Source organism: Delphinapterus leucas, chromosome 4 (genome assembly GCF_059928025.1).
Source record: "Delphinapterus leucas isolate spDelLeu-1000000601 "Yukka" chromosome 4, BTC_Dleu_Yukka2, whole genome shotgun sequence".
Lineage (NCBI taxonomy): Eukaryota > Metazoa > Chordata > Mammalia > Artiodactyla > Monodontidae > Delphinapterus > Delphinapterus leucas.
The window spans coordinates 87,674,495-87,698,480 of NC_143132.1; the positions used below are offsets into that span (position 1 = coordinate 87,674,495).

At 39.8% G+C, this 23,986-nt stretch overlaps 1 pseudogene across 1 annotated transcript in view; it reads left to right on the forward strand.

The window, feature by feature from the left end:
• The first annotated feature begins 6,144 nt into the window (after positions 1–6,144).
• The window catches only part of LOC149749391 (calcium-activated potassium channel subunit beta-3-like), a 37,115-nt pseudogene continuing 19,273 nt past the window's right edge, over positions 6,145–23,986 (forward strand). Inside the window, exons 1-5 of the transcript XR_016392903.1 lie at positions 6,145–6,214; positions 6,466–6,577; positions 17,779–17,965; positions 22,117–22,150; positions 23,162–23,356. The product of XR_016392903.1 is annotated as a calcium-activated potassium channel subunit beta-3-like (transcript). The remainder of the gene's footprint in view (positions 6,215–6,465; positions 6,578–17,778; positions 17,966–22,116; positions 22,151–23,161; positions 23,357–23,986) is intronic.

Below are 23,986 nucleotides of genomic sequence, written 5' to 3' on the forward strand. Positions count from 1 at the left end.
CTTTGAGGAGCAGATATTCTGAAGGGCGATGCAAGACAAGAGGGCAGATGCTTTCGGTCTCATTTGGTGAGGGCCACGGTAGGGCAAAGTCTTGGGGGATGAATACAAGCAGGTCAGATAAAGGATAGATGGCAGGGAGGGAATAGCAAGAACAAAAAACAGAAAAGCATGGACTGGCAGTGGCATGAGACCAAACCAGAGCCGTCTGGACCCCATAAGGCACTTGAATTTTAACCTGTAGACCAGTGTTTTTCAAAACATATTTGAAGGAATACTTGTTCTGTGTGATGATAATTGCTGTTGCATGGTAAAAGGGTTTCCTGGTTAACCAAGTTTGGGGAACACTGATTTAAAGGACAGTATTAATACTGTTCAGTTGGTTCCTGTTTTTCTCGAGTGCTGTGCACCATCCTGTGACAGGCGAGGGGGACAGAGGGAAACAATACATACGGTCCCCTGCTCGTGGGGCTTGTAGGCCAACGAGGAAGACAGGAATTAAGCAAATGGCTACAAATGATTTCTTAAGTCTATACAAGTAGGAACATCCCAGAAGGGAGTTTGTGTTATAGGATATAAGCTAAGAGGTTAATAAGAACAAGAATTAACATTCTTTTAGCCCATGCTATCAGCCAGACATTGGGCTTTTTTAAAAAATTAATTTATTTATATTTCGGCTGCATTGGGTCTTAGTTGCTGTGCACAGGCTTTCTCCAGTTGCATCGAGCGGGGGCTACTCTTTATTGTGGTGCGCAGACTTCTCCTCGCGGTGGCTTTTCTTGTTGCAGAGCACGGGCTCTAGGTGCGTGGGCTCAGTAGTTGTGGATCGTGGGCTCTAGAGTGCAGGCCCAGTAGTTGTGGCGCACAGGCTTAGTTGCTCCATGGTATCTGGGATCTTCCCGGACCAGAGCTTGAACCCGTGTCCCCTGCATTGGCAGGCGGATTCTTAACCACTGCGCCACCAGAGAAGTCCCTCCGCTTTCTTAACAAGGAGGACAGTAGTGTTCAATCCTTTCAGACCCAATGTCCCCTTCATAGCAAATATCAATACTTTACTATTCTGAAATGAGATCTATAGATGATATAACCTACCTACATATGTTTAAAAAATATAATGCCCGAACTGTATTATGTAGAAGAAATTAAAGTTGAGTAAATTCCCATTAAGTATGTAATTCTCCATGCGAATTCTTAGGCATGGCCACATCAGTTGTACAGTGAAGTACACATGCTGACATTTATATGGATAGTCACATTGGATGTGACAGCTGAAAACATAGGCTGATTTGGGTTTTATTATATTGGTAACTCAGATACCACGTGCAGCTTTGCTGATGGTGATATACGTTTCCAAAATGGTGAAGAACTTTTGATAAAGTTCTGAACAAAGCAAATACACATTTCTCTCAATTTTCACAGTAGGTGTATTTTGGAAAATTCAACAAATATTGAAAAATGCAAAAGCCAGTCAAACACAAGATATTTTGTGTTCGTGTGTAAAATAGTGTTTGATTTTAGCTCAGATCATTATTAACAGACTTTTCATCTACATGAATGTCCAGCGGGAACGTGGAAAGTTCCATGGCACTCAGGGCAGTTGTTTGTTGTGTGGGACTTGCCTGCAAACTACAGGACATCTGCCACATCTGGCTGTCCACTCCAATCATGGTGACAGCCAAGAAACACCCGACAGATTTCCAAAATGTCCACCACGGGGTGGCTCCGTCCCCTTTGAGAATCACTGCTGTTTAATATGTGACTGTAATTGAACTCTACACTAAGAGAAGCTCACTAAATGCTTGTTGGATAGAATGGCTAAGAATCTTGCAGATCCTCACAACCATCATTTTGAACTTTAAGTCACACCGTGGAGAGGCTGTAGATATAAATGGAAGATGTAGACAGGAATAGCCAAATGCTTCAATCTTGCAAGCCTATCCCAACTGGTTTGAAGTGGTTGCCTTTAACGCCATCCACAGAATAATTTCTGAGGTAGTGTCCAGCTTGTTCAGTCATTCAGGAACTATTTCTCTGGCATCTGTGCTAGGCACTGTCCTAGGAGCTGGTGGTACAGTAATGAATAAAACAGACAGACTCAGACCCTCATGGAGCTAAATTTTTCAGCTCACAGGGAATGGACATTAAAGGTATCTGCAGTGGGATCAGAAGTCCACTAGCCAAAAATTACCTGAACAAGGAGAGTGATCTGTATCTCTACAAACCTAGGAACTCTCCTGGAATTTAAAAAAATTAAGTGTCTCATATAAGTTCATTTTCATATACTTCGTTGTCTTCTCCTCGGAAAGAGAAACAGGAAACAAAACAAAACAAACAACTTTTAGTTAATTGAGAATTCTGATTGAGTTTTTGTTAACAGAGTTATTCTATCATTTTACAGGATGCATTAGAATTAATGACCACATATCACTTGACAAGAAATGAGGGCTTGGTCAAATCAGAAACAAGAATTTATCTAAAAGTAACTAAGACACGCGGACCTATCAAAACTTATGAACATCCTGTCTCTATGAAGACCTGGTCACCAACATTCCTGGGCAAACCTTGAGAATAAGGCACATGTCCCAAGCCACTGAGTGAGAAGGCAGACTGTTAGTAAAAGCTGGGCTTTGAATCTGATCTCTTCTGGAGTCCTGGACCTGCCCCTTCTTGCTGTGGCTTTGTGATTTGGGTCTCTGTGTCCTCATCTGCAAAATGAGTGAATACTTACCTCCTTGGGTTATGTGACTAAGGGAAATACCGTTCCCAAGGCACTGAGCACGACACCCGGCGCAGCGTTGCTCAGGGTGCCTAAATTGTTATTACTTTTCTAGGAGAAGTAGGTTGAGGGCGGTTGGTTGGGTTCCTTCTTTTCTAGGTGAGCACTGTCACTCAGCAGCTGAGGTGGCCTGTTCTTGCATTATTGTCACTCCAGGAGAGAACTTTTCCTTGCAAACTAACTTATGGTTTCATATACTTTATTGGATCTTAAAGATGGAAAGTACATTAAACATCTGTTCCAATCCCCTCATTGCATAGAGGAATAAGCTGGGTTCCAGAGAGGTCTAGTGATCTGGGACTAGAAGCAGTGTTTAGGATCCCAAGGACCCGGCCTCCAAGACCTATTAAACCCATAATGTGACCCAGGGTTTTCCAATGTATGAATGTAGGACCACCTGTATTAGGATCACATGAGGAGCTTTTCAAAGTGCATGTTCCTGCATGCTACACCCCAACTATTTGATCAGAATCTCCAAAGATGAGGCCTGGGAATCTGTATTGACTAGGTCACACTTGGAATCAAGTACCATTCAAGCAGTGATCAGTTACCTTGACTTACATTATTATAAAATATGTCTGTGCCCTGTGCCACCTGGTGAAGACTTGGTCACAGTGGATTTCAAACGGGACCATAAATCAAGGGCTCTTGAACTATCTAACAATTTCAGCTATTGTTTCTATTAGTTTCTGCTTCAATTATCCAATGAGCTTTTTCTATGCCAGGTTGGACCAGTTCTGTGGCTCTTGTGAGGTTTTGTAACTCAGTGTAGCTCTCTGCTCTTAAAAATGCCCAAGAAGTGAATTAATGCATGTAAAGCCTTAGAACCATGCCTGGCTCATAGTAAGTACTCAGTAAACGTTAGTCATTAGTATTATCACTCATCAGAGCAGGGAGACCATCTGCAGAGGGGTGACACTGGTTTTTCTGACATGAGCCTAGGTCATATGGGGTCAGTGGCCATTGGATTAGCATAGATGTCTGGAGTTAGTCATTATGATAAAGGAAAAGGAAGATACCATCTAAGGCTCTGTAAATGTGTAGCACAAATCATACTTCCTTATTGTTTGTTTTTCCTGCAAAGAGAATGTAAGATCACATATTATTCTACTTTTGACAGTTTAAATTGCTGCTTGCACCAGCAAAAACTATTCATACCAGGATGATTGTTCAGTTAGAGGTTTATTTATTCACCTACAAATAACAGAGACAGACAAAGAACATAAGCTGTTGTATACTTTTTAGGTTGTTGTATATGATTTGTACATCTCCATATTTGAAGAGAGATACAGTTCTCATGAACATGGAGAATTTCAGCTACCAAAGAATTCGTAGAATTCATATTACTAAAGAATAAGTAGTATGTAATTGAGAGAATATGAAAATGAGTGAGGAAGTGGTTTCTCTAGCCTGGTGAAAGGGAGATGGTTCTTTTTTCCCTTGAGTAAAGCACCTGTTTAGTGCAAAAGAAAATGTGGAGCCAAGAATCCATGACGCCAGCATTTGGCAGTAACATCCCCTTTCATCTTCAGATCTCACAGCAGTTTATGGGCACTAATTAAGTTACATCACACTCACACAACTCACACTGAATTTTTATTTACTTTCTTTTTACTAAGGAAAACCAGGGCAGAGAATGTATAATGTGTTACCTGAAGTTACAAAACTGGGATTTGAATGCAGTGCCCAAATCCTCTGGCCCAGAGAGGGAGGGGGCCCAAATGGTGGGCTTGATGGTTGACTCATGGCTTTTGTGGAGTAGGAAGTGATCTCCAGCAACTCTGAGAGGAAAGAGTAAGCTGGGGACTCAGGGATGGTCTGAGGGACCAAGGGTGGGGATCAGAGATCCTGATGTACAGTGAAGGTCCGTGCACCTGGCGTCTCTTACCACCGCACTCCTTCTGGCTTAGCCTGTGTGTTCTTGAATGGATGCATTGGGATTGCAATTCATAGCAATCACTCTAGGTTCTTCTTGAGAGGTAGGCTGTGAGCCTTGAGTGGAGTGTGTGTGTGTCGGGCACTTGTCGTAAGGGTGAGAAGGGAGTGTGGCCTGCTATTGGTGGACAGAGAGGCCAGTCAGTTACCAAGTGAAGGGGCACCGGGAAGAAAATCAAAGGGTAACAGGTTAAGTTACTCCTTCCCATTTACCATCATGACCCTATGTAAAAAGGAAGAAAAAAACCAAGCATAGGCTGGGTCTGAGGTCAATCTCAGATGGCCAACTATGCCAGCTACTTCTAAGACATACCAGACCCAGACTTGTCCAGGACCCAAAATAAATCTCTCTGGATCTATCAGAACTTTTGAATTGGGACTAAAGGTAATTTAAAATAACGCACTTTTTTTGTTCACACCCTCTTAAAATGAATTTTTAAAGATTCTGCATGTGTATTTTCACTTAGGTGGAACTAGAACTATAAAATGGGAAGTCCCAGTAAAGGCGAGTGCAAATTCAAGTAGGGGGTCTTAGGGGCTCAGAAAGTATCCTATTTCTGAGGTTGAATCAAATACATAAAAATAGCAGAAAACCAATCATTTCTTCAAAGAGAGTTACATACCAAATTGCAGGGGAATTTATTAGCACGTCTAAATCTGAAAAAGAAGATTTATTATATATTTAAAGGCTGTTTCAAGTAGGAAGCAGAAGGAAAAAATTCTAGTTGGTATCAGTTTTTATTCCAAATTGCATCAGTTCATTAAAAACAAATAATTTACAAAGGAACTAGTCTATAACTCTAATAGAAAATTAATACAAATCATAAGTATATAAATATGTTTTTTTCATTAAGTGATATTAATACAGCTGCAAGTAACAGTTAATAAATATGGCTCTATATATATGATGTTTATAGATGAGATTATGCTTACCTTCTTGCTAACACCAATGTTTTGGAAAATGTTAAGATAATACTACCTTTACTAAAAAACATGCAGCAAAAGTAGTCTACCTAACATTCTATCATCATTTCGGTAAGCTACAATATAATAGTAATTTATGTTCATGATTTCGTGGTATCGAAAGATCCCCCAAATGTCTTTTAGTTATCAAAGAAAGAAAATATCATTTGATACAGTTTTTTTAAACTTTGTTATAGTTTTAATGGTGAGTTATTTTATGACCCTTTGAGTCTTGAAAATTTGGGAAATCACATATGGTATAGAAATGAATTCTGTTAATCAGAACATACAATTAACCAGAAAAAATCCATCCTCTGAGCTTGCACTCTAACAGAAAATTTATGAAAAAGGAAACGTGGCCAGGGCAAAACATTTCCTCTTTTTATAAACCTTGAACTGCGTATGTCCTTCGCAAATTATACAGGGTCCCTTGGGCCTCAGAACTTTCCACAAGCGTTTAGGTCTCTATGGCGATGCACCGGCTGCTGAAGCAGAACCCAGGTGATAAGGCAGCGGCAGGCATTGGGCGACCACGGGGAGAAGGTCTGGCTGCAGAAAACCACTTAGGGCCTTGAGCCTTTTGGACGGACCGCCCTGCCTTGCCGGGAATCTGCGGAAGCCCCAGACAGGCCAGCCCTAACCCACCACCTCCCCAGGAGAACGGGCACCGCATACCACCAGCTGGCAGCTCTGGAGGCGCAGGTGCTTCCGATGGCTGCCTGCGCTGGGGACTGGTGGCTCCCTGGGACCCCACTTCTGTTGATGTTTAAACTTTACCCTTCTGGTGCCCTCAGAGGCTATGGCTCAGGTGGAAGGAGTCCATTTTGCCCAACCCCCTGGTCTCATGCAGCTGTTCAGCATCCCCATGCAAATTAAACTCCAGGGCGGCTGGAGACGCCAGGGGAGGTAAGTCACCACCACAATCTCTCAGCTTTCATGGGCATCTCGCTGAACAAGTGGCTAGAAGAAGAGCGGCCATAAGGAGTTTGGAGGTTGAGTTTGGTCTTCATCCTCTGAGGGTGTCCACTTGTCATGCCTCCCAGGGGACCTTGGAGGCTTCCCCAGCAGCACTGCTATCCAGGGGTTGCATCCTTTCTTGTTGGCTTCCTCATCTAGGATGCAAGTTTTTGGAGGCTAGGGATCTTTTTAAACTCCTCTCTGGCTCCCCAGCAGTAGAACATGGCCCAGCACATAGTTGGTGCTCAACAAATGTCTGTTGGTTAAATGAAATTACTGCCAGCATTTGTCGCATTGGTGAAATCTGCTTGGGTCTTGGAGTAACAGCCTAGGTTCAAATCCAGCTCCATCACTTAAATAGCTGTATGACTGTGGGCAAGTCACTTAGCCTCTCTCTGCCCCATCCTCTTGTCTGCTGATGGAGATAGTAATGGTCTCTGCATGCCTTAGCATACTCTCTATGTACTACTTTCTATACTATTCCATTTCACATTTTAGCTGTGGTTATTAACCACCAGCCTCTACTATTTAAGGGGGAAGTGAGACAGGTTATCTTGAGGAGCAGGGGAATGCAAAGCAGAGGGGCTGTACTTCTGCCTGCCCCCAGGCGTGGGGCAGTGGGGCATTGAGAAGTGGGCACCAACATGGAGAGAAGAGCAATACCTGAGGGTGTTTGAGGAATGAGATATTAAAACTTGCCAGCTTACTCCTGGGAGGGTACATTTCACAGCTAAGTTCACTCTATCTGGAAACCTGGATGGTTTGTTAGTGGCTCAAGTGGAGCTGGGAGCTGAGAAAGTGGAAACAGTAAAGATCATAATGGTCATCACATTGCCCACTCCCATTGTTCTTTACACTCATGAGTCTTTATGTATTGGGGAGAAAGAATGCAGGAGAGTGAGAGGTAGGGGTTTGGACGGAGGTTGGGGCTGGAGGAGGAAGGAACAAACCGCAGAAAGAGATAGAGGCAAAAACATTTCTCTCCTACAAGTGAACTAATGCTTTTGTGAGAAGACAATCAAAGTGAGTCATTGTATGGCAGAAGATGAAATGACAAACATGCAAGGGAACAATTTTTAATGCCCCATTCATAACATAATTAACTAGCTAGCAGAGCAGTTGTGTTCTCCCCAAAGCAATACAGCATCCCATTTTCACTTCTGAAATGCACAGTTGGATCACCCATCTTGCCTCTTGCTGAACTACATGAACCATGTTGACTTTTCTCAACCTCCTTTGCTGTTTCAAAAGAATTTGTTAAATAATTTTGTAATTAAAAAATAGAAGGGTAAAAATAATTACCCAAATCTCTGCAACACAAACAAATTACAGGGAAATATTTATTTAACATACCCAGCGCTTAGAAATTACATACACATGTGAAATGAATGTCAGCTGAATTATCAAGCTTTCATCAACCGCATCATCCTTCTAAGGAACACTGCCCAAGTTACAGTGTTGGAGGAAGAGGCTGCGGGCTTCCACAGGGATCACAGATGAACATGTTCAAGCTCTTTGAAATTGAGTTTGCCTCACGCTAAGCCAGAAGGCACCTGTAGCAACTGCGGTAGTCAGGGCTGGTGGGAAAGTCAGTTCTGTCTGCAGGGGAGCAACAGGAAGGGGTGGGTAATGCCTTGACTATAATAAAATGCCTCCAGGTAACACATTGGTTAGAAGTGAAGATTATTGCTGGCAAAGAGGAATGAAAATGCTATTCACTCATCTCACTGGCTGGAGAATAAAATTAGATCACTCTTAAGCACTTTCAGGTCCTTTGATGAAAGGTGCTTGTAAATACCACAAACTTAATTACAGGACTGTTTATGAACTCAGAAAACTGGAAACAACCTAATATTCAACTGTAAGGAAATGGTTAAGGAAATTATGGTATATCCAATTCATAGAATATTATGTAGCCAACAGAAGGGTTACAAAGAATTGCTACCAACATGGGAAAGTGGTTATTATGTTAACTGAAAAATACAAGCTTAAAAAAAAATATATATATATATCCAGTGTGATCTCATTCTATTTAAAACAATATAGACGAGGGGAATAACCCAGTGAGTGAATAATAATTCTCTCTGAGAGGTAGAACTGTAGGTGATTTTTATTCTCTTCTCTAGACTTACCTATATTTTCAAAGTTTCATAAAATGAGCATACAAAATAAGTTCATTACTGTTACAAATCCTTTGACATTTATTGATGCTTTCTTTATGGCTTAGTTTGTGATTAGGTCTCAAATATTTCATGTATGTTTGAGAAGAATATATATTCTATAGGGGACAATATTCTACCTTTATCATTTAGAAAAACCTTGTTAATTGCTTTGCTCAATTCTATTTCCTTACTGATTTGTCTGGTTGAGCTATCAATTACTGGGGGAGTATGTAAAAATATGTCAGTCTGATAGTGGATTTTGTCTATTTCTTCCTATCATTCTGTCAGTGAGGCAATGCTATCAGGTACATATAAATTAGTATCATTATATCTTCCAGGTGAATTGAACCTTAAATCAATGTCATTACCTTCTTTACTTCTAATAATGCTTTCTAACCTTAACGTTCATATCACCTTTTCATAGACTTTGCCTAACAAATTTCAACCTTTCTGTATATCTGTGTGTTTTATTTATTTTTTTAACATCTTTATTGGAGTATAATTGCTTTACATTGTTGTGTTGTTGCTATATAACAAACAGAATCAGCTATACATATACATATATCCCCATATCTCCTCCCTCTTGAACCTCCCTCTCACCCTCCGTATCCCACCCCTCTAGGTGGTCACAAAGCACTGAGCTGATCTCCCTGTGCTATGCGGCTGCTTCCCACTAGCTATCTATTTTACATTTGGTAGTGTATATATGTCAGTGCTACTCTCTCACTTCATCTCAGCTTACCCTTCCCCCTCCCCGTGTCGTCAAGTCCATTCTCTATGTCTGCGTCTGTATTCCTGTCCTGCCCTTAAGTTCTTCAGAACCATTTTTTTTTCCAGATTCCATATATATATATGTTAGCATATGGTATTTGTTTTTCTCTTTCTGACTTCACTCTGTATGACAAACTCTAGGTCCATCCACCTCACTATAAATAACTCAGTTTTGCTTCTTTTTATGGCTGAGTAATATTCCACTGTATATATGTGCCACATCTTCTTTATCCATTCATCTGTCGATGGACACTTAGGTTGCTTCCCTGTCTTGGCTATTGGACATAGTGCTGCAATGAACATTGTGGTACATGACTCTTTTTGAATTATGGTTTTCTCAGGGTATATGCCCAGTAGTGGGATTGCTGGGTCATATGGTAGTTCTATTCTTAGTTTTTTAAGGAACCTCCATACTGTTCTCCATAGTGGCTGCACCAATTCACATTCCCACCAACAGTGTAGGAGGCTTCCCTTTTCTCCACACCCTCTCCAGCATTTATTTTTTGTAGACTTTTTGATGATGGCCATTCTGACCAGTGTGAGGTGATACCTCACTGTAGTTTTGATTTGCATTTCTCTAATAATTAGTGATGTTGAGCAACCTTTCATGTGTTTGTGGGCAATCTGTATATCTTCTTTGGAGAAATGTCTGTTTAGGTATTCTGCCCATTTTTGGATTGGGTTGTTGTTTTTTTTTGATATTGAGCTGCATGAGCTGCTTGTATATTTTGGAGATCAATCCTTTGTCAGTTGCTTCATTTGCAGATATTTTCTCCCATTCTGAGGGTTGTTTTTTCGTCTTGTGTATGATTTCCTTAGCTGTGCAAAAGCTTTTAAGTTTCACTAGGTCCCATTTGTTTATTTTTGTTTTTATTTCCCTTTCTCTAGGAGGTGGGTCAAAAAGGATCTTGTTGTGATTTATGTCATAGAGTGTTCTGCCTATGTTTTCCACTAAGAGTTTGATACTGTCTGGCCTTACATTTAGGTCTTTAATCCATTTTGAGTTTAGTTTTGTGTATGGTGTTAAGGAGTTTTCTGATTTCATTCTTTTAATGTGGCTGTCCAGTTTTCCCAGAACCACTTATTGAAGAGGCTGTCTTTTCTCCATTGTATATTTTTGCCTCCTTTATCAAAGATAAGGTGACCATATGTGCGTGGGTTTATCTCTGGGCTTTCTATCCTGTTCCATTGATCTATATTTCTGTTTCTATGCCAGTACCATACTGTCTTGATTACTGTAGCTTTGTATTATAGTCTGAAGTCCGGGAGTCTGATTCTTCCAGCTCCGTTTCCCTTTCTCAAGATTTCTTTGGCTATTTGGGGGTCTTTTGTGTTTCACATACAAATTGTGAAATTTTCTGTTCTAGTTCTCTGAAAAATGCCGTTGGTAGTTGATAGGGATTGCATTGAATCTGTAGATTGCTTTGGGTAGTATAGTCATTATCACAAAGTTGATTCTTCCAATCCAAGAGTATGGTATATCTCTTCATCTGTATGTGTCATCTTTCATTTCTTTCAACAGTGTCTTACAATTTTCTGCATATAGATCTTTTGTCTCCTTAGGTAGGTTTATTCCTAGGTATTTTATTCTTTTTGTTGCAGTGGTAAATGAGAGTGTTTCCTTAATTTCTCTTTCAGATTTTTCATCGTTAGTGTATAGGAATGCAAGAGATTTCTGTGCATTAATTTTGTATCTTGCTACTTTACTAAAATCATTGATTAGTCCTAGTAGTTTTCTGGTGGCATCTTTAGGATTCTCTATGTATAGTATCATGTCATCTGCAAACAGTGACAGTTTTACTTCTTTTCCAATTTGGATTCCTTTTATTTCTTTTTCTTCTCTGATTGCTGTGGCTAGAACTTCCAAAACTGTGTTGAATAAGAGTGGTGAGAGTGAGCAACCTTGTCTTGTTCCTGATCTTAGTAGAAATGGTTTCAGTTTTTCACCATTGAGAACGATGTCGGCTGTGGGTTTGTTATATACGGCCTTTATTATGTTGAGGTAAGTTCCCTCTATGCCTACTTTCTGGAGGGTTTTTATCACAAATCGTTGTTAAATTTTATTGGAAGCTTTTTCTGCATCTATTGAGATGATCATATGGCTTTTCTCCTTCAGATTGTTCATATGGTTTATCACATTAATTGATTTCCATATATTGAAGAATCCTTGCATTCCTGGGATAAACCCCACTTGATCATGGTGTATGATCCTTTTAATGTGTTGTTGGATTCTGTTTGCTAGTGATTTGTTGAGGATTTTTGCATCTGTGTTCATCAGTGATATGGGCCTGTAGTTTTCTTTCTTTGTGACATCTTTGTCTGGTTTTGGCATCAGGGTGTTGGTGGCCTCGTAGAATGAGTTTGGGAGTGTTCCTCCCTCTGCTATATTTTGGAAGAGTTTGAGAAGGATAGGTGTTAGCTCTTCTCTAAATGATTGATAGTATTCGCCTGTGAAGCCATCTGGTCCTGGGCTTTTGTTTGTTGGAAGATTTTTAATCACAGTTTCAATTTCAGTGCTTGTGATTGGTCTGTTTTTATTTTCTATTTCTTCCTGGTTCAGTCTCAGAAGATTGTGCTTTTCTAAGAATCTGTCCATTTCTTCCAAGTTGTCCATTTTATTATTATATAATTGCTTGTAGTAATCTCTTATGATTCTTTGTATTTCTGCAGTGTCAGTTGTTACTTCTCCTTTTTCATTTCTAATTCTGTTGATTTGATTCTTCCCCCCTTTTTTCTTAATGAGTCTGGCTAATGGTTTATCAATTTTGTTTATCTTCTCAAAGACCCAGCTTTTAGTTTTATTGATCTTTGCTATTGTTTCCTTTATTTCTTTTTCATTTATTTCTGATCTGATCTTTATGATTTCTTTCCTTCTGCTAACTTTGGGTTTTTTTTTTGTTCTTCTGCAGTAGTTATTTCCACTATTTTATTCTCCAGGTCACTTCTCCGTTCTTCTGCGTCAGTTATTCTGCTATTGATTCCTTCTAGAGAATTTTTAATGTCATTTATTGTGTTGTTCATCATTGTTTGTTTGCTCTTTAGTTCTTCTAGGCCCTTGTTAAACATTTCTTGTATTTTCTCCATTGGATTTCCAAGTTTTTGGATCATCTTTACTATCATTACTCTGAATTCTTCTGCCTATTTCCTCTTCATTTGTTTGGTCTGGTGGGTTTTTACCTTGCTCCTTCATCTGCTATATTTTTCTGTCTTCTCATTTTTTTTAACTTACTGTGTTTGGGGTCTCCTTTTCGCAGGCTGCAGGTTAGTAGTTTCCCTTTGTTTTTGGTGTCTGCCCGCAGTGGCTACGGTTGGTTTAGAGGGTTGTGTAGGCTTTCTGGTGGAGGGGACTGGTGCATGTGTTCTGGTGGATAAGGCTGGATATTGTCTTTCTGGTGGGCAGGACCGTGTCTGGTGGTGTGTTTATTATGATTTTAGGCAGGCTCTCTGCTAATGGGTGGAGTTGTGTTCCTGTCTTGCTAGTTGTTTGGCATGCGGTGTCCAGCACTGGAGCTTGCTGGTCATTGAGTGGAGCTGGGTCTTAGCATTGAGACAGAGATCTCTGGGAGAGCTGTCACTGTTTGATATTACGTGGGTCCAGGAGGTCTCTGGTGGTCCAGTATCCTGAACTCGGCTCTCGCACCTCAGGGGCTCAGGCCTGACACCTGGCAAGAGCACCAAAACCCTGTCAGCCACACGTCCAGGTACGTGGGGAGTTTCTTGCCTTTTGGGAAGTCTGAAGTCTTCTGCCAGCATTCAGTAGGTGTTCTGTAGGCGCTGTTCCACATGTAGATGTATTTTTGATGTATTTATGGAGAGAAAGGTGATCTCCATGTCTTACTCCTCCACCATCTTGAAGATCCTCCCTATCTGTGTGTTTTAGATGTAAAACATATATTTAAATCCAGTCGGACAGTCTTTATCTTTTAACTGGATCATTTGATCCATTTAGATTTATTGTAATTACAGGTGTACTTAGATTTATTTTATCATGTTTTTGTGCTTTCTATCTGTCCTGTCTTTTCCATGAGTTTTTCTTTTTCCCCTTCTCCCTTGCTTTCTTTTGGATTGATTTTTTCCCCCTTTCATTCTTTCTCTCTCTACTGGTTTGGAAGTTATATCACCTATTTGTACTCTTTTAGTGGATACTCCAACAATTTTAGCATGCAGACTTGAACTTATCAAAGTGAAATCAATATCTTTATCATCTCCTCAAAAAATATTAGCAATTTAGAACACAGTAACACTGTCACCTCCTATAAGGTACGTGCTCTTATAATGTATTTGTCTTTTCTTTTAACCCCACAAGATGACATCATCACCATCACCATTTTAATTAAAAAATTTAAATATTTAACTATTGAAGTTTTATTATTATTGTTATTTTGTAAGGTTTGTATCTTTACTTACCTATTTACTCCTGTAATTGCTCCTCATTTTTGACTAAATCTCAGCTCTTCTACCTGGATTGCTCTCCCTCTGCCTGCAGTAAATATTTGACCTTTTTCTTTAGTGAAGGTCTGTTGATGGCAAACTCAGCCTTTTGTGTGTCTGAAATGCCTTTATTTCATACTTATTCTTGAGAGACTGTTGCTGAGTATAGAGTTCTGTTTTCTCTCAGCATATTGACAATATTCCTGTCTTCTGGCTTCTTTTCTTGTTACAGAGAAGTAAGGTTTCAGCCTAATTGTCATTCCTTTGAAGTTAATCTGTCTTTTTCTCTGGCTGCTTTTAAGAATTTCTCTTGTCTTGGTGTCTGTGCAATATCTCTGTGATGTATATAGGTGTGGGTTTCATTTTATTTTATCCCACTTGGCTTCTGGAATCTGTGGACTGGGTCTTCAGCAATTCTGTACTTTTATTGTTTTTTTAAAAATATTGCTTGGCTTTCTTCTCTTCTTTTTCTGGAATTCTGAACAGACTTTATGTTAGAACCTTTCTATCTATCTTCCACGCTTCTTAACCTTTCTTCAATATTTTCCATTAAAGAAATCTCTGTATTATACTTTAGCTAAAGTATATTTAGCAATATACTTTATTTATTTTGCAGGTCCATCTATTTACTAATTATCTTTTCAGATGTATCCAATCCAACTATTAAATCCATCCACTGACTTTTTTATTGAAGTATAATTGATTTACAATGTTTTAGGTGTACAGCAAAGTGATTCACATATATATATAATATATATTATATGTATATATTCTTTTTCAAATTCTTTTCCATTATAAGTTATTACAAGATATTGAATATAGTTCCCTGTGCTCTACAGTAGGTCCTTGTCATCCATTGAGCTTTTTATGTCAATTATTTCATTTTTCATATCTAGAAATTCTATTTGGTTCTTTTTAATATTGGCTTGGTCATGTTTTAGAGTCTTTTGCTCTTTCTGATATCCAATCCCTCCTTTATTTCTTCAAGCATATTGTAGATATATTTTTATATGTTGTCCAATATCTGAAGTATTTTTTTGGATCTGATTCTGTTGCTTTTTCTCACTCCAGGGTCCTTATTGTGTGCTTTATGACTTTAGAATGAGAGTACATACTCCTTGAAACTTTATAGGATTCCTTCGAGACCTAGGTTGAAGGTGATCTCCTCCAGAGAATTTATCTCTTTGCTTCTGCCAGCTGCCAGAAGGCACTAACTACTTGAGATAAGATTAAGTGAAATTCTTAGCTTGAGGGTTTTAGATTTCCCAGGTAGTGTGAATTCTGGCTATAAACTCTCAAGTATCACCTTAAGGTTATGAAATCTCAGGGGAGATTATAGTTTTCCTCCTGTACTCAGTGTCAGGTTAGAGTAAGGTATTTTCCTTGCAGTCTCCTAGGGAGTTGTGTGTGGGAGGTGGCTACTTCCAATTCAGCCTTACACTGAGTACAAGGTCTTATGGGTCCCAGCTCTCGTGGAGAGCATTACCTCCCACACCTTGGATAGGCCCTGGGCATTGTCTCCTGTCCCTGTGTCTCTCCCCATCCCCAAACTGTGAGACTGAAGCTCAAGGTCACCAAGTTCTGCAAATGTCCTCAAGGTTAAAATTTACTCCAGTCTACTTTCCCTTCTGGGTTCCTACTTTCACATAGTTTTTGTCCTTTGAGTATTTCAAACTCTTTTTTTAAGTTTTGACCAGAATTTTTATGTTTACAGTTAAAGTGGGTATCTAGTCCATTTTGCTGGAGAAATAGAAGACTATTATTATTACAATAATAAAAATATAGCTGTGTGGGCTTCCCTGGTGGTGCAGTGGTTAAGAATCCGCCTGCCAATGCAGGGGACATGCGTTCGATCCCTGGTCTGGGAAGATCCCACATGCTGCGGAGCAGCTAAGCCCGTGCGCCACAACTACTGAGCCTGCGCTCTAGAGCCCGCCAGCCACAACTACTGAGCCTGCGCACTACAACTACTGAAGTCTGTGCGCCTAGAGCCTGTGCTCTGCAGCAATGAGAAGCCTGCACACCGCAATGAAGAGTAGCCCCCCCCCCGCAATTAGAGAAAGCCCACACGCAGCAACGAAGACCCAACACAGCCAAAAATAAAATAAAAATAAATTTTAAAACTATATAGCTGTGTATTCATTTTTAGCAATTATTTTGTATTATCTTTCCCTCCAAACATGAAATAACTTCTTCACAAGAGGTCTCTGAGGTTGTCAACTTTTCATGAAGCCTTGAAACAAAGTGGACAGAAATATTAGAAAGATAAAACATAGTCTATTATACTACCAGGTCTGTCTTATTCCTACATGAGATCAGAATTAAGTTATGTCAGTTATAACTGGGTATGTTAAATCATACAGTTATAACTGGGTATGTTAAATCAATATGTCAGAAATGGCAAAGAGACCTCATAATAACCCTCTTTGTGCATGGATTTGATGGATATCTGATGATAAACCTCCGGATACTTTACAGTGCAAAGCAACTAAAAGCCCAGTTTCAGAACACGAGGGAAATGCTGGGTGTTGGGTATTGGGAACCTACAAAATATCCAAACCTTCCTTTAGGGCTAAAACTCTTAATCAAGCTATCATATTTGTTGAGAAACTATAAAATATACTGGCTTAACTTTCGTTACATTTTTTTTTTTGCCTTCCCATTCTCTGAGGGTGGGATGATAGAAGGTAAAATATCAAAGGAGACTAAAAATCCCCAAACCAGGTCCTTGATTCCCAGAGTAGTATAACGACACTGTTACCATCTCCTGAGAGCAGTGCTTCCCAGACCAGCCTCCTGGAATACCCTGGATCGCCCAACATTCCCTTCGGTCTCTTTGGACTCGAAGATACTGCTAGGGAGAAAGGGAATTAGGGAGAGAAAGGGGGAAGGATGGAAGATAAACTATAAAATATGCTTTTGGAGGAAAACGATTCCCTTGACAGGGTTTTTGCTCACCTTCAGAATTTGGTAAGCTTTTTACACAGCTTGATGGACCCTGAATTTTTACCCTGCATTTGTTTGGCTTAAGATTTCGTTAAGCTTCTTAAAATAGAAGTACCTCCAGGACACAAATGCCTGCTGAACAGGGAATAGCAAATCAGTGACAGTGACCACAGGAAGTTGTGGGACTGTTGCAGATTGGAGAAGACACCCCTGTCCACAGGGGCAGCCTCTACTCGACTTGGCCAGCTTGTTCATAGGCAGGAATGTGGACCTTGTGATGTTTGTTCAAAAGTAGAAATCAGGGCTTCCCTGGTGGCGCAGTGGTTAAGAATCCACCTGCCAATGCAGGGGACACGGGTTCAAGCCCTGGTCCGGGAAGATCCCACATGCTGCAGAGCAACTAAGCCCGTGTGCCACAACTACGGAGCCTGTGCTCTAGAGCCTGTGAGCCACAACTACTGAGCCCGCGCGCTTAGAGCCCGTGCTCTGCATCAAGAGAAGCCACTGCAATGAGAAGCCTGCTCACCGCAACGAACAGTAGCCCCCGCTCGCCGCAACTAGACTGCATGCAGCAATGAAGACCAAATGCAGCCAAAAATAAATAAATAAATTTATTAAAAAAAAGTAGAAATCAGCATCTTTGTGAGAAATTTCATGATTTTTAAAGTGTTAGCGACGAATCCCACATTAAAAAAAAAACAAACCACACACACAGAAAAGGCCAAACAGAACACATCTGTGGGCTGGATACTGTCCATGAGTCACCAGTTGGCAACCTTTGTTTTGGACTTTGATCCCTGGATGCCCCCTCGTGAAAGAATTTATCACCTCCTTTGCTAGAGCAGAACAGAGAGAGGGAGAGAAGAGGCGTAGGGCCACTTGTGTGGAGCTGTATGAGGACAGAGGAGAGGTGGGCGAGGGAGACGCCTGCAGCGAGGCCCTCACTGTTCTGAACGGACTGCGCCCTGGGCCAGAAAGCCATGTGGTGGATGTGCTGCCTTCTCAACAGCTGGATATGAAAGAACAAGTCAGATCCTACTTCAGGATGCTATTAATTCCAAATGTGAGCTTGCGGAGTCATTCTTTCCATATGGAATTCATAAAAGAATGTAAAAAACATTTTCAGGGGAAATATGCAATTTCCCTGGAAGATAAGTAAGTTTATAACACTATTTACATAAAATGAATGAAAGCTACTTATAGGTAATTCTTTCCTAGTCATTGATTAAACAGATCTCTAAAGACTTAACACAGGCAACATTCCTTAGTTTTGTTACATGAAAAAAAAAATTTATAACACATCATTTTAGCTTGTTTAGATGGACTTTTAACCATGCTCTGAATATAAGATCTCATTGTGTTGCATCAAGCCTGCTTACAACCCTCAGGTGGGTGGCAAATGGTATAATCCCTCCATCCCCCATGGGTTGGTAAATGTTCCCACTTTTTTTTTTTTAACATTTGTCAAAAAACACTTTATGACTGAAATATGACAAATGGCACATATTTAAAGTGTGCCATTTGGTAAGCTTTGACATGTGTATACCAGTGAAACCATCACACAATCAAGATAAAAAACATATCCATCACCTACTACCATGAAAGTTTCCTTGTGTCCTTTTGCATCTTCCTCCAACCCCCAGGTAACCGCTAATCTGCTTTCTGTCACTAAAGATAAGTTTGCAGTTTCTAGAATTTTGTAGGAATGGAATAATACAGCGTGGCCTCTTTTGTTTGGCTTTTCTCACTCAGCATAATTATTTTGAGGTTCATCATGAGTACTGTGTTTATCAGTTCTCTTGCTGAGTGTTATTCCACTGTGTGAATGTAAGAGTTTATACTTGTTGATAAAAATTTGGGTTGTTTTCAGTTTTGGGCTCCTTACAAATGGGGTGCCATGAACGTCGGTGTACAAGTCTTTGTATGATCATATGCTTTCATTTTGCTTGGTAAATAAATACGTAGGAATGGAACACCTGGGTCATATGGTCCCATATATGTTTAACTTTTTTAGGAAATACCAACTGTTTTCCAAGGTGGTTATACTGTTTTATATGCCCATCAGTAGTGTAGGAGAGTTCCAGTTCCTTCACATCATCTCTAACACTTGGTATTGTCTGTCTTTTTGGTTAAACCCATTCTAGTGGGGGTGAGGTGGTATCTCTGTGTGGTTTTAATGTACAAGTTACTAATGAGCATCTTTTTATGTGCTCATTTGCTCTTTATATGACTTCTTTGAAGTGGCTGTTGAAATCGTTAACTGGATTGTGTGGCATTACTGAGTTTGAGAGTTCTTTATGTGTTCTGGATTCAAGTCCTTTATCAGATAAATGATTTCCCAGTATTTTCTTCCAGTCTGGGCTTGATTTTCATTCTTTTAACAGTGTCTTTTGAAGAGCAGAAATTTAAAATTTTGATGAAGTCCGATTTACCAGTTTGTTTTCTTTCAGATTGTGCTTGTGTGTTGTATCTAAGAAATATTTGCCTACACCAAGATCATAAAGGATTTGGTTTATGTTTTCTTCTAGAAATGTTAGAATTTAAACTTAGGCTTTTAAAAACAAATAGTTTATTTAATTTTTAAAATTGAAGTATAATTGACCTACAACACTATGCTAGTTCCAGGTGTACAACATAGTGATTCAATATTTCTATATTCCACAGAATAATCACCACTGTTCCCAGTTCTTTATGAGCTTACTGAAATATCTCCTTCCCTCTTCCCACAAAGGACAGCCTTTTCTACCTTGGGGAGGAAGAGAAACATAGACTACAATGACGGAGAACCGCCAGATGTGCACAGGAAGCTGCCATCCAGTGCTGCAGAGGACTGAGCCATGCTGCTAGGGTTTGCAATGATAGGCTTCTCTGTCCTAATGTTCTTCTTGCTTGGAATAACCATCCTAAAGCCCTTCATGCTCAGGTAAGAAACAGAGAGAGGAGACCTAGAATTTCCAGTTCAAATCAGGTGCAAGCACAGTGGTAGAGGAGGGGAGGGGAGGCTGGCTTTGGTTTCTCCAGAATCCCTGTTCCTCTCTCAGTGCTGGGAGGCAACTGGGTGTGGAGGAAGAGGTGGTAAGAAAGTGGAAGATACTCCTTTGCCACTCCCCTCCTCCAATCTCAAAATTCTTTCAACAATGGTCCACATATTAGATATTTCTGTAGGTAGTAAAGTCTTTCTTTAACATGTAGATATCCCAGGGAAGGGGATGAGCATGAGCTTTTGCATGAGCATAACAAAAGTTTTTTGAGTCTGAGATTTTTGAGTTTGCTAATAGCTACCTGGCACATAGTAGTTGCTCAATAAATATTAGTTTTCTTCCTTTTAAGTAGTTTCCTTAGTAAATACATGTAATAAGTTACCATTTATTAAATATATATGTCAAATATATATTATATTTTATCCTATTTAAACCTATAGCAAGTCCATGATGGAAGTATTATTTTATTACTTAACTTTCATTTTATGAATGAGAAAGCTGAGGCTCAGAAAGGCCAAGTAGAATACCCAAGGTCATATAGCCAGTAAATAATCTGCCTATTCATTCTGATATAAGACTCTTTGCCTCCTGATACTTAACTGAAGTTTGCTGCAGTGAGGAGGATGGGAGTGTTGATTAGGGTTGTAGAGGAGCTGTTTAATTTTGGAGACAGGCTCACACAACATGGGGTACTTTGGAGGAGGGTGGCACTGAGTAAGGGGTAAGCAAGGTATACCTCCCCTTTGGCTAGCCGAAGAGCAACAGAAGGCCCAGGGGGTAGGGGAAGAGGGAGGCCTAGGAGTTCAGTGAAGAAAAAGGTCATAGGAAAGGAACTGTATGGCCTGCTTTTGTTATTCTGATATCAGATTCATCTCCCACCATTCCTGAGTTACCATTGTTAGGGCAATAATATGGAGGTTATCCTCCACTATAGCACACAGTGCTACCATTGGAAGGATTCCAGGGGAATTGTCTCTCTGATATTAGCAGCAGGAGAATCTGTTCTGCTTCTGATCAACCAGTTTGCTTTTATTCAGTGGACACCAGGAATCTTTTATCTGGTTGTGTTTCCTTCATTGCTTTGGCTGCTAGGAAGCTCAGAGCCAAATTTGTGGCCCAGCTTTTATAACTATAGGGGATCTTATGGTCTGGAGGCTACATTTTTGTACCTTACTCTTGCCTTCATTCTAGCTTTCTACCTTCCTTTTCCTGTTACTCCATTTTCCATCTATGTATCTATATCTGCATTACATACATCTACATAAGTTCAATAAATGTGTGAGTGTGTGCATGTGTGTGCAGGTCAGATTATTTTTTTTAAATGTGATATATTTGGGAGATGGTTTGAAGTTACCTTCTGTAAGCTAGTACCAAACTGTTACTCATATTTAAAACTTACTTTTCTAAGCATTTCTGGAAATAGTTTGCTGGAAGTAATTAAGGGAATGTTTAAGAGTGGTGAGTTCTCATCTCTCTTGCCTTGTGATCTTGTGCCACCAGAGAATAGTTTTGCTTCATAAAAGATGCAGGTTTTGCTTCATAACAGTTGAGAGGCTTGGGTAGCTCATACCTATCCCCACTCCCTTATACCCTCATTTCTCAATCAAACGATGGAATTTGTCTATTTGTAGACAAATAGACACACAATACTATTGAAAGAACATGCTGAATGTTTCAGCCTTAAATACATTCCTGGTTCTACCTGAAAGCCTCTGGTCTGGCCCTTGTACATAGGAAAGAATATCCCACTCTCTATATTGGAGCTTCCTGAAATCTTCAAGGAAGGTTCAAATCAAACTCTGTTTGGTACTTGGTTAGGATTTAGAGAGTTTTAAGTTCTAACACAGAAAGGCAGACAACTCTAAATACTTTAAGATGCCTGGTCTAAATAAGTCGAGAAATTAATTTTGTGAAAATCAGGCCAGTGCTAAACCTGTGAAGGAACCTTATTTTCCATTTTTGCATTTTCACTTGCCCAGTATTTTATTCCTCTAAGGCCATATCTAGTGATTTTTTTTTATGCCCTGGGCCTTGAGATCATATTAAAATGCAGTGTGTCTCAGTTTGTTATGTTAATAAAGAAAAATGATTACATACAGTCCAAGATCTTAATGAGAGTGCAGTCTGAACCTAGCTAAACAATGCTTTTCAAACATTCTGGCTTTAGAATTTGCTAATCTAACTTCTTGTGTTTAAGGCACGGGGAAATAAACACAAAGACTCACCTAGATGTGAGTGTGAGGATACATGAGGAGGTGGACCTGTGCATTCAATCGGAGCCTTTCCTCTCACTCTCGTTTACTTTATCTTGGACCTGTTCTCTAATTATTTTATACACAAGTGTCCTTTCTCTTCAACACCACCGCAAAGTCTTCATGGGCAGGAATTTTGTCTGCCCCGTCTCATTGCACCTGTGACATTCTGTATATGCAGTGCATGTGTAAATTCTCAAGGAATGTTTTCCAAGTAAAATTTAATTCAGTACGACACGTATTGAGCTTCTACTGTGTGAGAGGCATTGTGCTTTATGCTTTGAGGAACATAAAGACGAATAGGATATAGTTCTTGACCTTAAGGAAATTACTAATAGTAAAAACATGGCAAGTTTTCTAATGAGAGATTCCTCATATGATTTGCATTTGCCTCTTTGGAAGTAGAGTGGAATTGTACCTTGTTACCACAACTTTCGGAGGCTATGTTGTCTAAGAGCCCTGTGGTTGGACTTCTTCCAAAGGCACATTTTCACCAGGACAAGCCAGTGGGTGCATCTTGAGATGATGAGGCAGGAGAGATAAGATTTCTGAGTGTGAATCTTTGTGGTTACGGTATTTGGGATCATATTGCACAAGGTGTGGTTCTCCAAGTACCTGCAACTTAAATACTATTAAATATACAGATTCATGGGCCTCAACTTGGGTCAACTGAACCCGAATCCTGGGAGTGAAGTCATAGAACCCATGTTTTAACAAATTCTTCATTCTAAGAAACCCACTCAGGTGATTCTGAAGTTTGAAAACCATTGATCTATAGTGAGAAATATGCAAGGAGGGTCATAATTGAGATGGAACTTGGCACTTTGCTGCTGTTTGTCCCATTGCAAGCTTCTCCATGCTCCCAAATCGTTAGATGCCTTCTGTAATCATCCTACATTGCTTTGAAATAGACGCCTCGGGTTACCACATTAGAAATATAGGACTAAATTTTCTAGGGGTGAAAATCATTTATTTTTTTCCAAATTGAAGCACTCAAGAGAGAAGAATCTAACTGCACTATCATCCACACGCACATCTTGGACGACTGGATGGACTTTCACCTGTGGTGTGGACTGCCGATGTCAGGGCAAGTACCCGTGTCTGCAGGTGTTTGTGAAGCTCACCCATTCAGGTCAGAAAGTGCTCCTACATTATAATGAAGAGGCTGTCCAGATAAATTCCAAGGTAGTGTAAAGTTCATGTAATGAAACAGTTCTAATTACAGCAACTTTTCCATGGCAGACTGTCCCTAGCAAGGTGCAGTAGCCAACTCTAGATAAATCTGTTTTCTTCCAGTGAACATTGTGACAATGACCCAATCAGGATAAATGAAGCTAAAAGCATTCTTGGAGGAAAAATGGGGTATATAGAAAAGAGAGGTCATATTGGTGTCTAGAATTTAAAGACTGGGTCAATGAACAAAATTATTCATCATTCTTATTTTTGGCAGTCTTATTTTTAGAGGTCCCATTTCCCATCATATCGAAAACGTTAAAATGTACTTACAGTCCACCTTAAATCAAACAAGTAATTTTTCTTATCAAAGAAATTTAAAGAATATCCTTTAAAGGATACTGAACAGGTTCATATGATTTAAAGGGAACATTTTCACATAACTATAAAAGTTGAGCTGTATTAGATTAGTTGACATTTTACACTTTGTTGTGTTTACTTAAGCACTAATTTCAATCTGATGAGTTTGGTTTTCTATTTTGGATGCAGTAATCTTTAAGGTCTCAAACAGTTTTGTGGGCCCTTGGCACAGTGTCGTAAGTGCTTGGTGGATATGGTGATAAACCTCAATGTCTTTATTCC